Raw genomic sequence first — 15,120 nt, 5'->3', positions numbered from 1 at the left:
AAAATTGTTTAAAAACTGAGGTAACTTCCAGAATGCAATAAACAGAGTGACATATGGATATTTTTGATGATTGTTATTTATAACAATTTTAACAGCTATACTTCATATTTTCTCTAGAAATAGTCTGAATACATCCAGTTTCTTGTACTCCCATCCTCTTTTTTTTTTTACTTCAAATACCATTTTATTTTATTGTTTTATTTTTTAGAATTTTATTTTTTTATACAGCAGATTCTTATTATCTATTTTATACATGTTAGTGTATATATGTCAATCCCAATCTCTCAGTTCATCCCACCCCACCCCCCATCCCCCCTTGATATCCATATGTTTGTTCTCTACATCTGTGTCTCTATTTCTGCCTTGCAAACCAATTCATCTGTACCATTTTTATAGATTCCACATATATGCATTAACATATGATACTTGTTTTTCTCTGACTTTCTTCACTCTGTATGACAGTCTCTAGGTCCATCCATATCTCTACAAATGACCCAATTTCCTTCCTTTTTATGGCTGAGTAATATTCCATTGTATGTATGTGCCACGTCTTCTTTATCCATTCATCTGTCAGTGGGCATGTAGATTGCTACCATGACCTGGCTATTGTAAATAGTGCTGCAATGAACATTGGGGTGCATGCGTCTTTTTGAATTATGGTTTTCTCTGGGTATACGCCCAGGAGTGGGATTGCTGGGTCATACAGTAATTCTATTTCTAGTTTTTTAAGGAACCTCCATACTGTTCTCCATAGTGGCTGTATCAATTTACATTCCCACCAACAGTGCAAGAGGGTTCCCTTTTCTCCACACCCTCTCCAGCACTTGTTGGTTGTAGATTTTCTGATGATGCCCATTCTGACCAGTGTGAGGTGATATCTCATTGTAGTTTTGATTTGCATTTCTCTAATAATTAGTGATGTTGAGCAGCACCTCGTGTGCCTCTTCTGTATGTCTTCTTTGGAGAAATGTCTACTTAGGTTTTCTGCCCATTTTTTGATTGGGTTGTTTGTTTTTTCAATATTGAGGTGCATGAGTTGTTTATATATTTTGGAGATTAATCCTTTGTCTGTTGATTCATTTGCAAATATTTTCTCCCATTCTGAGGGATGTCTTTTCCTCTTGTTGATAGTTTCCTTTGCTGTGCAAAAGCTTTTAAGGTTCATTAGGGCCCATTTGTTTATTTTTGTTTTTATTTCCATTACTTTGGGAGGTAAGTCATAAAAGATCTCGCTGTGATTTATGTCAAAGAGTGTTCTTCCTATGTTTTTCTCTAAGAGTTTTATAGTGTCTGGTCTTACATTTAGTTCTTCAATCCATTTTGAGTTTATTTTTGTGTATAGTGTTAGGGAGTGTTCAAATTTCATTCTTTTACATGTAGCTGTCCAGTTTTCCCAGCACCACTTATTGAAGAGACTGTCTTTTCTCCATTGTACATTCCTGCCACCTTTATCAAAGATAAGATGTCCATATGTGCGTGGGTTTATCTCTGGGCTTTCTATCCTGTTCCATTGATCTATATTTCTGATTTTGTGCCACTACTATACTCTCTTGATTACTGTAGCTTTGTAGTATAGTCTGAAGTCAGGGCGTCTGATTCCTCCAGCTCCATTTTCTTCCCTCAAGATTGTTTGGCTATTTGGGGTCTTTTGTGTCTCCATACAAATTTTAAGATTGTTGGTTCTAGTTCTGTGAAAAATGCCATTGGTAGTTTGATAAGGATTGTGCTGAATCTGTAGATTGTTTTGGGTAGTATATTCATTTTCACAATATTGATTTTTCCAATCCAAGAACATGGTATATCACTCCATCTGTTTGTGTCACCTTTGATTTCTTTAATCAGTGTCTTATAGTTTTCTGAGTTCAGGTCTTTTACCTCCTTAGGTAGGTTTATTCCTCGATATTTTATTCCTTTTGTTGTAGTGGTGAATGGGATTGTTTCCTTAATTTCTCTTTCTGATCTTTCGTTGTTAGTGTATAGGAATGCAAGAGATTTCTCTGCATTAATTTTATATCCTGCAACTTTACTAAATTCATTGATTAGCTCTAGTAGTTTTCTGATGGCATCTTTAGGATTCTCTATGTATAGTATCATGTCATCTGCAAACAATGACAGTTTTACTTCTTCTTTTCCGATTTGGATTCCTCTTATTTCTTTTTCTTGTCTGATTGCCACGGCTAGGACTTTCAAAACTATGTTGAATAATAGTGGTAAGAGTGGGCAACCTTGCCTTGTTCCTGATCTTAGAGGAAATGCCTTTAGTTTTTCACCACTGAGAATGATGTTTGCTGTGGGTTTGTCGTATATGGCCTTTATTATGTTGAGGTAGGTTCCGTCTATGCCCACTTTCTGGAGAGTTTTTATCATAAATAGGTGTTGAATTTTGTCAAAAGTTTTTTCTGCATCTATTGAGATGATCATATGGTTTTTATTCTTCAATTTGTTAATACGGTGTATCACATTGATTGATTTGCATATATTGAAGAATCCTTGCATCCCTGGGATAAATCCCACTTGATCATGGTGTATCATCTTTTTAATGTGTTGTTGGATTCTGTTTGCTAGTATTTTGTTGAGGATTTTTGCATCTACATTCATCAATGATACTGGTCTGTAATTTTCTTTTTTTGTAGTATCTTTGTCTGGTTTTGTTACCAGGGTGATGGTGGCCTCATAGAATGAGTTTGGGAGTATTCCTTCCTCTGCAATGTTTTGGAAGAGTTTGAGAAGGATGTGTGTTAGCTCTTCTCTAAATATTTGATAGAATTCACCTGTGAAACCATCTGGTCCCAGACTTTTGTTTGTTGTAAGATTTTTAATCACAGTTTCAATTTCATAACTTGTGATTGGTCTGTTCATATTTTCTGTTTCTTTCTGGTTCAGTCTTGGAAGGTTATACCTTTCTAAGAATTTGTCCATTTCTTCCAGGTTGTCCATTTTATTGGCATAGAGTTGCTTGTAGTAAGTAGTCTCTTGTGATGCTTTGTACTTCTGTGGTGTCTGTTGTAACTTCTCCTTTTTCATTTCTAATTTTATTGAGTTGAGTCCTCTCTCTCTTTTTCTTGATGAGTCTGGGTAAAGGTTTATCAGTTTTGTTTATCTTCTCAAAGAACTTGCTTTTAGTTTTATTGATCTTTGCTGTTGTTTTCTTTGTTTCTATTTCATTTATTTCTGCTTTGATCTTTATGATTTCTTTCCTTCTACTATCTTTGGGGTTTTTTGTTCTTCTTTCTCCAGTTCCTTTAGGTGTAAGTTTAAATTGTTTATTTGAGATTTTTTTTGTTTCTTGAGGTAGTATTTTATTGCTATATACTTCCCTCTTAGAACTGCTTTTGCAGCATCTCATACATTTTGGATAATTGTGTTTTCGTTGTCATATGTCTCGATCTCTTGGTTATTTAGTAATGTATTGTTTAACCTCCATGTGTTTGTGTTTTTAACATTTTTTTCCCTGTAACTGATTTCTAATCTCATAACGTTGTGGTCGGAAAAGATGATTGATATGATTTCAATTTTCTGAAATTTACTGAGGCTTGATTTGTGACCCAAGATGTGATCTATCCTGGAGAATGTTCTGTGCGCACTTGAGAAAAAAGTGTAATCTGCTGTTTTTGGATGGAATGTCCTATAAATATCAATAAAATCTATCTGATTTATTATGTCATTTAATGCTTGTGTTTCCTTATTAATTTTCTGTTGGATGATCTGTCCATTGGTGTAAGTGAGGTGTTAAAGTTGCCCATGATTATTGTGTTACTGTCGATTCCATCTTCTATAGTTGTTAGCATTTGCCTTATGTATTGAGGTGCTCCTGTGTTGGGTGCATATATATTTATAATTGTTATATCTTCCTCTTGGATTGATCCCTTGATCATTAAGAAGAACAAAGTTTCCTTCTTTGTCTCTGTAACATTCATTATTTTAACGTCTGTTTTATCTGAGTATTGCTACTCTAGCTGTCTTTTGATTTCCATTTGCATGGAATATCTTTTTCCATCCCCTCACTTTCAGTTTGTATGTGTTCCTAGGTCTGAAATGGGTCTCTTGTAGTCAGCATATATATGGGTTGTGTTTTTGTATCCATTCAGCGAGCCTGTGTCTTTTGGTTGGAGCATTTAATCCATTCACATTTAAGGTAATTATCGATACGTATGTTCCTATGACCATTTTCTTAATTATTTGGAGTTTGTTTTTGTAGGTCCTTTTCTTCTCTTGTGTTTCCCACTTAGAGAAGTTCCTTTAACATGTGTTGTAGATCCAGTTTTGTGGTGCTGGATTTTCTTAGCTTTTGCTTGTCTGTAAAAGCTCTTGATTTCTCCATCAAATCTGAATGAGATCCTTGTTGGGTAGAGTAATCTTGGTTGTAGTTTCTTCCCTTTCATCACTTTAAATATTTTGTGCCATTCCCTCTGGCTTATAGAGTTTCTGCTGAGAAATCAACTGTTAACCTTATGGGAGTTCCCTTGTATGTTATTTGTTGTTTTTCCCTTATTGCTTTTAATAATTTTTCTTTGTCTTTAATTTTTGTCTGTTTGATTACTATGTGTCTCAGCGTGTTTCTCCTTGGATTTATCCTGCCTGGGACTCTCTGTGCTTCCTGGACTTGGGTGGCTATTTCCTTTCCCATGTTAGGGAAGTTTTTGACTATAATCTCTTCAAATATATTTTTGGGTCCTTTCTCTCTCTCTTCTCCTTCTGGTACCCCTATAATGCAAATGTTGCATTTAATGTTGTCCCAGAGGTCTCTTAGACTGTTTTCATTTCTTTTCATTCTTTTCTCTTTATTCTGTTCTGTGGCAGTGAATTCCACCATTCTGTCTTCCGGGTCACTTACCCATTCTTCTGCCTCAGTTTTTCTGCTATTGATTCCTTCCAGTGTATTTTTCATTTCAGTTACTGTATTGTTTATCTCTGTTTCTTTGTTCTTTAATTCTTCTAGGTGTTTGTTCTTTAATTCTTCTAGGTCTTTGTTAAACATTTCTTGCATCTTCTCGATTTTGCCACCATTCTTTTTCTGAGGTCCTGGATCATTTTCACTATCAGTATTCTGAATTCTTTTTCTGGAAGGTTGCCTATCTCCTCTTCTTTTAGTTATTTTCCTGGGGTTTTATCTTGCTCCTTCATCTGGTAAAAAGTCCTCTGCCTTTTCATTTTGTCTATCTTTTCTGTGAATGTGGTTTTTGTTCCACAGGCTGCAGAATTATAGTTCTTCTTGCTTCTGCTGTCTGCCCTCTGGTGGATGAGGCTATCTAAGATGCTTGTGCAAGCTTCCTGATGGGAGGGACTGGTGGTGGGTAGAGCTGGGTGTTGCTCTGGTGGGCAGAGCTCAGTAAATCTTTAATCCACTCATCTGCTGATGGGTGGGGCTGAGTTCCCTCCCTGTTGATTGTTTGCCCTGAGGCAACCCAGAACTGGAGGCTACAGGCTCTTTGGTGGAGCTAATGGTGGCCTATGGGAAGGCTCATGCCAAGGAGTACTTCCCAGAACTTCTGCTGCCAGTGTCCTTGTCCCTGCTGTGAGCCACAGCCACCCCCTGCCTCTGCAGGAGACCCTCCAACACTAGCAGGTAGGTCTGTTTCAGTGTCCTATGGAGTCACTGCTCCTTCCCCCTGGGTTCTGATGTGCACACTACTTTGTGTGTGCCCTCTAAGAGTGGAGTCTCTGTTTCCTCCAGTCCTGCTGAAGTCCTGCAATCAAATCCCACTGGCCTTCAAAGTCTGATTCTCTGGGAATTCCCCCTCCCATTGCCAGACCCCCAGGTTGGGAAGCCTGATGGGCTCAGATCCTGCACTCCAGTAGGTGGACTTCTGTGGTATAACTGTTCTCCAGTTTGTGAGTCGCCCACCCAGGGGTTGTGGGATTTGATTTTATTGTGATTGTGCCTCTCCTAGCATCTCACTGCAGCTTCTCCTTTGTCTTTGGATGTGGGATATCTTTATTGGTGAGTTCCAGTGTCTTCCTCTTGATGATTGTTCAGCAGTTACTCGTAATTCTGGTGCTCTCACAAGAGGGAGTCCCATCTCTGTTTCTATATCTGTGTTTATGTCTACCTCTTCCTGCCTCTAGCTGCATCTCTCTCTATAATTCAGTCTATAAAATTAAAGCACCAGAGTAAGATGTGTTTTAAAATCTCAGTAATATAGCACTGTCTTCCCATGTTTTAATAAATATCAGTTTAGTTTATTTCAGTTTAGTGTGCACTAAGCTAATAAAACTGCTTTCATGTTTATGCTGAATATTAGCAGACGTACTTGCCAATTATGGATCATAGTTGATACTAAATAGCCTCAGATGAATTGTTGCTTTCTCAGTCTTGACATTTCTTATTAACGTCTAAGAAAATTCTGATTATTTTAGGAAATAGGATGAAAGGCATTAGAATTACCTGGAGAATGAAAGCTCATTGAGACTCTTTTAGTATTTGAAGGATAGTGACCAGTTAGTCTCCATATACTCTGACAAATATTCTTAAAGACCAGCAAGAATAATTTTGTTAATGTCTCAGGAAGAAATTCCTAAGAACAAGGATTTTAAACATGGAAATGATTTACACAATGTAAGCTTGGCATTTTTTTCTCTATCCATAGGAAAAAAAAAAATTTACAGAGCCCACTAGCTCTGGACATAACAGCTAGAGGCAGAGGACGTCCTTAAATGAGGCAATCAAGCATTTTTATTTTTCCTGGTAAGTCTTTAGTTTTAGTTGGGAAAGTTCAGTATGGACCAAATATTTAAATTAGTTGTGGTGTGTTTCACATCAGTCATTTCATGATTAAGAACAGCTTCTAGTGAAATACATCAGTTGAACTGACAACCTAGGCTAGCTTTGGACAAAATTATGTAGTTGATAGTTATTCTTTGGTATTCTCTTTCTTTTCCTTTCATGAATTACATCACTTCCTGGTAGGCAGCATGGTATAGTAAGCAACCTTGAGACCTGAAAATGAAATCCAGTTTCCCACGTGCAGGTTGTTCATCTGGTCCCAGTTGCTGAACCTGTCTGAATCTCTGTTTCCTCATATTCAAGAAGAGGACTATCAGTCCTGTTTTATGGAGCTGGCATGACCATTAAATGACACAGTGTCACAATGTACTAGAAGCAAAAGAAATGTTTACTTTCCCTTCCTCTCAAAGTCTCCCCTGTCACAAATAACGCAGGGAATTTAAACCATTTTAAGATGGTCTTGTCTTAATAAGTTACTCTTTTTAGGGAATATTGGAGATTAGAAATAGCCTGTGTAGAATTTTAAATAACATCGGACGTGTGGTAGGAAGACATTTGAGGGCATAAAGAACACTCTAATTTCTCTTAACTAATATTATGGAGGTGATTATGCACATCATTTACTTATTCTGGCCAGTTTGATCCTGTTATTATACAAGTTATCAGCTAACTGGCCAAGGATGTTTGGCCTGATGGCTTTGATGTAATGAGCATTTATGTGACATTTAAAAATGATGACATATAATGAAATATCATTCAGCCTTATAAAGGGGTGAAATTCTGACACTTGCTACAACATGGATGAACCTTGAAAATGTTATACTAATGAAGTAAGTCAGATACAAAAGGACAAATATGGGATGATGCCACTTATACCTAGAATAGTCAAATTCATAGAGACAAATAGCAGAATAGTGGTTACAAGGGGCTGGAGGAAGGGGGAATGAGGAGTTATTGTTTAACGGGTATAGAGCTTCAGTTTGCAATGATGAAAAATTTCCAGAGATAGAGAGTGGTGAGGGTTACACAACAGTGTGAATGTACTTAATGCTGCTAGCTGAACTATACACTTAAAAATGGTTAAAATCTTATATTTTACATTATGTATATATGGCTCAATAACAAAGGCAAACTGCTAAATACAAAATAAATGATATAATATAAACAGTAGAAAGTACACAGATTCAAGAGCTTGTGAAGACAAGCCACAGCCTAGGAGAAAATATTTGCAAAAACATATCTGATAAAGGACTCTTATCCAGAATACACAAAGAACCCTTAAAACTCAACAATAGAAAATGAATAACTTGATTAAAAAATGGGTACCTGAACAGGTGTCTCACTAAAAAAATAAACAGATAGAAAATAGCCTTTGAGAATCTGCTCCACATCATATGTCATTAGGGACATGCAAATTAGAACAAAAATGAAATATCACTATACACCTAATAGAATGTCCAAAATACAGAATTCAGACAACATCAAAAGCTGGATGGGAACTCTCGTCCATTGCTGCTGGGTATGCGAATTGGTACAGTCACTTTGGAAGACAGTTTGTCTATTCTTACAGAACTAAAGATACTTTTACCATATGATCCAGCAATCATGCTCCTTGGTATTTACTCAGAGGAGTTGAAACTTACAGCCACACAAAAACCTGCTCGTAGATGTTTATAGCAGTTTTATTCATAATTGCCAATATTTGGAAGCAACTGAGATGTCCTTCAGTAGGTGGACGGATAAATAAACTGTGGTACATCCAGACAATGAAATATTACTCAGTGGTAAAAAGAAATAAGCTACCAAGCCATGAAAAAACATGAAACAATCTAAATGCATATTACTAAATGAAAGAAACCAGTCTGAAAAGGCTACATACTATATGATTTTAACTATATGACATTCTAGAAAGGGAAGAATTGTGGAGACAGTAAAAAGATCAGTGGTTATCAAGGGTTGAGAGGAGGGAGAGATGAACAGGTGGAGCACAGAGGATTTTTAGGGCAGTGACATTATTTTGTAGATATTGTAATGGTGACATACATTACATAATACTTGACATTATACATTTGTCAAAATCCACAGGATATGAACCCTAATGTAAAATATGGACTTTGGATGAAATGATGTATAGGTTGATCAATTGTAATCAATGTACTACTCTGATGGAGGGTGTTGATAATGGGGGAAGCTGTGAATATGTGGAATTAGCAGGTGTATGAGAAATCACTGTACGTTCCCCTCAATTTTTCTATGAACCTAAAAGTGCTCTAAAAATAGTTTCAGTTTTAATAACGTGCACAGAACATAATTATATAGCTTGGTGGATTTTCATAAACTGAGCTCACTTTTATAATGAACACTCAAGTCAAGAAATAGAAATACCAGAAACCTCCCATGTAACTTTTTATCCACTATCCACTTGCCATAAGTAACCACTGTCATGTCTTCTAAAACTATAGATTAGATTTTCCTGTTTTTTTTTAAACTGGATAAAAATTGAATAATACAACCCATTTTGTTTGTAAGAGTCATTTCTATTTTTGTCTGTAGTTGTAGATTGTTCATTCTCATTGCTGTGTACTATTTTATTGTGTGAATATTCTGTAACTTATATATCCACCCTACTATTGATGGATATTTGAGTAGTATCCTGTTTTGAGCAATTGTGAAGTGTGCTTCTATGAACATTGTAATGCATTGTGCATTTTTTTTTTTTTTTTTGGTGAACATATGGATGCATTTCTTTTGAGTTCATACCTAGGAGTAGAATTGCTAAGCCATAGGGTATACATATATTCAGCTAGATAGATACTGTCAAGCAGTTTTCCAAAGTGGTTGTATCAGTTTACACACCATCAGCAGTGTGAGTTGTGTTTGCTCTGTGTCCTCTCTAGCCTTACCAATTTTATTTTCCTGTCTGTTCATTTTAGCTATTCTTGTAGGTGTGTAGCCATATCAACTCATAACATCTTCCAAATAACTTCTCAATTGCCTCTATCACACATATCTAAGTCTCTCTGCTTTTGGTTAGGTTGATACTCAGATTTTTTTAAAAATCCCTTTATTTTTTTACCTTACATCTAAATTTGTATTTCACATGATATATTCATAAATAAAACAGTGGATTTTGAGTCTGGGTTCCACTTTGGTTTTCTGGCAAACACTTCAAAAGACAACTGTTAGCATCAAGATTCCAGTGTCCTGGTATGAATAAATTAACAGTTGTCTGCAAAGTTAAAAGTCTAGCTTAATGCTTTTGAAATATTTTGACAGCCATTTTACTGATGTAAGTAATTTGGATGGCCTGTTTTTATGGAGAAGGAAAATCAAAACACTTTGAAATCTCAAATGGGTAAAATTACTGATACTGACTAGTAAAATTTAATTATTTATCTAGTGCTATACAGGATATGTAGAAAAATTGGGTCCTGTTAACTGGAAGCTAAATAGAAATGACATTAAATTGTACTTATTCAGATTAATTGAGAGACAGTCAGATAAGTATTAAGTTGGAGTTCTATAAAAAATTTAGTTTTATATATTCCAAGTATGTACTACACAATTGGTAGCTAAAGTGTTTCAGAGGTCATTTAGGAATTTGCTAAATTCCTAAAAAGTGAATGAATAAGAAGAATGCATAATACATTAATTGTTTAAGGATTGATAAAAATAAGGTACTCAGTAAAATGTATATTTTCTAGTCAAACATGAACTTATGCAGTACCATGTATTTTAGTGATTTGATTAATATACAATTTCTCCTTTTTTTAGCCTTTCTCTGATCACAAATTCAAAATGAGTAGATTATGAATTAACTAGTAAAGTGTTTTAGTAGCACTTTGATCTTTAGGGATTCCCAGGATTAAAATTACATGCATCCAGACAAAAAGTGATTATTTGCTTATCAAATTATTTGTATAAGTCGATAACATGTGCATATAAGTTCTACAAATCCTTCATTATGTATTGCTATAACTGCCAAACAGCATTATACTATTTGCAATGTGTTTCTAGATACTCAATCATGTTACAAAATCCTTTAACAGTTCTGTCAGTCTTGTGTCTATCCTCAGCTATCACTCAGGGGGCAAGCAGTTTAAAGGTTGAAGGCACATTTTCATACACACACTAGAATTCAGCCCCAGGGCCATACACTCTAGGATGGCTGAATCTCTCTGATTTTAAACAAGAACCATCATAAGACTTCTTATTTAGCTCTCCTTGAGGGGCATATAAGGATGCCCTTGAGGTATTTAATTAGATGGATTCATCTCTATCCTAGGGTTATTGGGGGTGTGCCAAAGGAATATAATACTTAGTTGCTACTTCAAAAGGCTTGTGTGCCGTTGAAAAATTATAGTTTTCAAATGAGCAAGTAGAGTTCCAACATTCCCAGCCATTTCATTCACCACAAAACTGCCAGAAGTGTTCTCCAATTGTTATTTTCATTTGTTGTTATAGTAAGGTCATTCCTGTCATTGTTTATTGTGATTTTGGGAAACTTCATTCCCATCTCTAACATGATTCTAGAAGACCCTTTCTTTATTTTGTACATCATTTTCTGTTAAATTTCTGACTTCCATATATCATCCATTGGCTTGTATTAGACTTGGATAATGTCATTTCACTTCCTGACACACAAGGCATGCTAGAATATAATCTCCATGGTGACAGAAACTTTTGTCCATTTCATTCACTGCTACATCCCCAGTGTCTAGAATAATGCCAGACACATGGTAGGTCCCAGTAAAATTTTCTTGAATGAATGAGTGATGAACAGCAATTTTAGCTTCAGGTAAATTGTAGCAATTAAAAAATTAGAATTAAAATTGTAATTTAAATCCAGTTTTCTAGACATCATTGCTAAAGAAATACATTTATTTTACATAAAACTTCCAGATGATCAGAGAAGGTGAACCTCATGAACTCGTCTCTTCTTTTTTTTTTTTTTTTTTTGTGGTACGCGGGCCTCTCACTGCTGTGGTCTCTCCCGTTGCGGAGCACAGGCTCCGGGCGCACAGGCCCAGCAGCCATGGCTCACGGGCCCAGCCGCTCTGCGGCATGTGGGATCCTCCCAGGCCGGGACCCGAACCCGTGTCCCCTGCATCGGCAGGCGGACTCTCAACCACTGCGCCACCAGAGAAGCCCTGCCCTCATTTTTAGATGAACATCATTGAGTTACTTGGATGTTAGCAAGAAAAATTAAACTTCTGAAATGCTTCATTCAGGAGTAGAAATTGGGTGTTTTATTATATTTCTCTCTAATGTATAAAAAACTAGAAAGGATGCATTTTTATCTATGAGGATCTTGTTTTTTATATCTAAAATGTGTTTGACTATTGCTTGGAAGCTATCATAAAGCTTTTATCTCTCCCTGTATTCATAAATGCTTATAGGTATGTATCTGTAACAAGATAAACATTCCACAAGGCTTATGTAGGATTTGTATCTATTAATTTTTTTTCCTTCTGGGATTGGGATTCACAATCTAATATAGAGAAGGAGAAGTAGAATTGGGCAGTATAATGAAAAGAACATTTGCTTTTGACCTTGGATCTAGTATTACCTCTACCTTTCCCAGTAAAATTATGTTGCTTGGAGCAAGCAACATGGTACCTCTGGGCCTTAATTTTCTTACCTGTATAAATGACTCAGTTGGATAACATAATTTCTAAGATCAAAATTCTTTGTTGAAAGGTGAAATTTTAGTTTACAGAGTTGTTGACAGATTTAAAGCATGGAGTAGACACTTAACACATTGAGTACGTATTTGTTAAATGAAGGAATCGTGTGTGATGGGTAATTTTATGTGTCAACTTGACTGGTCCACGAGGTGCCCAGAAATTTGGCCAAACGTTACTCGGTGAGTATTGTTAATTTTTTTAAAAACAATGTACACAGTGTCTTCTTTTGTTCAATATCTCTTCTCACAAACCTATGTAACAAGTAGACTAGCAATTTTCTAAAAATATATTTTATTATATAATAGATAAGTGACTTTTTATCCAGATAAGTTTTTGAGATTTTTGTTTTCATGGCATGTGCTCTAAAGAAATTAAGATGTAGGACAACCGTACAGATTATTTCATTTATTTAAATAAAAATGCAAAGGATTCATTTTGTATTTAAAAATCAAAGGACAATGGAGAGTAAATAGTGAATAGCAAACAACTGGTATCAGGGTATATAAAATGTAAGAGTCATGAAGATGTGTTAATAATGGGGATTTATTAGAATCATAACTTCCTCTTTACAACAGCATAATTAATTGAGTAGACAATGTGCTATGTATTGGGGAAAGAAAGATAAAATATATATATAGTTCTTATCCTTAAAGAGTTGTCTAGTGGAAGAGAAACAGATGTGCATTATATTATAGGGGGGAAGAATCTAAGTCCTGTAACTGGAGTTGGTCTCCTCTACTTTTAAATGGGATAATAATAATAGAATAGTTACTTCATACTGTTACGAGTTTTAGATTAAATGGTACTGTATTAGCTTTTGCCCCGTATTTCAGTGGCTTGCTAAACCCAACTTGTGCTTCTTTCTCTTGTTACGTGAGTGCTGCAGATTATCTGTTGTTTTGCTGGGCTTGATTGGTCTCTGTTGAGTTCCACATGTCTTCTCATTCTGGGAGTCATGTTAAGGGCACATGTTTGAACATCCTGTTCCTGTGGTGAAGACAAGAGTAAGAGAGACAGAGCCAGACTATATGTAGGCATGTAAAGCTTCTGCTCAGACATATGGTACATCTGGTTTACCCAGATTTCATTGGCCAAATCAAGGTACATGGCCAAGCCCCAAACAGATAGATAGGGAAGAATATTCTGCCGTCTAGGAGCATGGCATGAGTGAGAAGCCAGTAAATATTTAGGAACAAGTAATCTACCACAAGATGTAATTCATGTAAAACATATAAAGCATTTAGCATGTTTGGCACAGAGTACACATATAATGTTTATAATTGCATGATACAATGTTTATAATTGTATGATAATAGCAATAATGCTGAGGGTGACTAAATTATATAGAAACACAGATAATGGAGTAATTCCATTCTTGCAGGGGAATGTAGGACAGCATTACAGAGGAGGAGATATTTGGCCAGTAGTTCAGGGGAGAAAGAGAGGAAAGTATTTCCAGATGGAAAGATACAGTAATATAGAAAAAGAGTAGGCTAAAGGCAAAGTAGATGTGGGGTTTATGACCCTTCCTGGAAGTGATGTATTGTACCTAACTAGTTATAACACTTATGATAAATTCAGCTGCAAGTAACAGAATGTTTAATTAAAAGTAGCTTAGGGACTTCCCTCGTGGTCCAGTGGTAAAGATTCCACCTTCCAGTGCAGGAGACACGGGTTCGATCCCTGGTCAGGGAACTAAGATCCCACATGCCGCGGGGCAACTAAGCCCATGCGCCACAACTACTGAGCTCACGTGCCTCAACTAGAGAGCCTGCATGCTCCAAACTACAGAGCCCACATGCTCTGGAACCCACACGCCACAACTAGAGAAGAGAAAACCCGCACGCCACAACTAGAGAGAAGCCCGCACGCCACAACGAAAGATACCGCATGCCTCAGTGAAGATCCTGCATGCCCCAACTAAGACCCGACACATAATTTTTTTTAAAAAGTAGCTTAAATTACAAAAAGCATGTGTTGTATCACTAAACAAGAAGTCTTAATGTGGTGAATTTAAGGATTCATTCAGTATTATAAGGATGTCTTCCCTGAAGGGTTTTAAAGTTTCCATCTTTCCACCCTTAGTGTGATGGCTTTTGTCCTTAGGTCTTTCCTGTTGTGTTCGTACGTTGGCTTTTGCAGCTCAAGGTAACATGACCTCACGCAGCAGCATCTAAATGCATGATAAGAGTTTCTCTTTTGGCATCTCTTTTTATCAGGTCTGAAAATAGTTTTTATTTCTCACAGTTCTACAGGCTGGGAAGTCCAAGATGAAGAAGCCAAGAGATTCAGTGTCTGGTGAGAGCCTACTTCCTCTTTCATAGATGGCTGTCTTCTTGCTTTGTGCTCTTCATGTACTTATAAGGGCATCAATCCCATCATGACTCCACCCCCATGACCTAATTATCTCCCAAAGTCCCCACTGCCCAAAACATCACATTGGGGGTTAGACTTCAACATACAATTTTTTTAGCGGGGGGGCACAAACATTTAGTACATGGCAACACATCATAATTTCTTTTTAAAAATTCCTTAATTTTATATAAAACTAAAGGACAAAGAGCTCAGCAGTATCCTCCTTTGAAATGCACTCATCTTGTGCCATTACAGAGGCCAGTTTGAACATCTGATCAGTTTGTAGCTTTCTTGAATGGGATGCTGATTCCCAAGGGTAACTGCAGTGAACAGTAAATGAAGACAAGATGGCAT

This window comes from Aethalodelphis obliquidens, unplaced genomic scaffold, assembly GCF_003676395.1.
Source record: "Aethalodelphis obliquidens isolate GAN/ISIS:26980383/991018 unplaced genomic scaffold, ASM367639v1 scaffold21, whole genome shotgun sequence".
Lineage (NCBI taxonomy): Eukaryota > Metazoa > Chordata > Mammalia > Artiodactyla > Delphinidae > Aethalodelphis > Aethalodelphis obliquidens.
Note: the sequence above shows the minus strand (reverse complement) of the source record.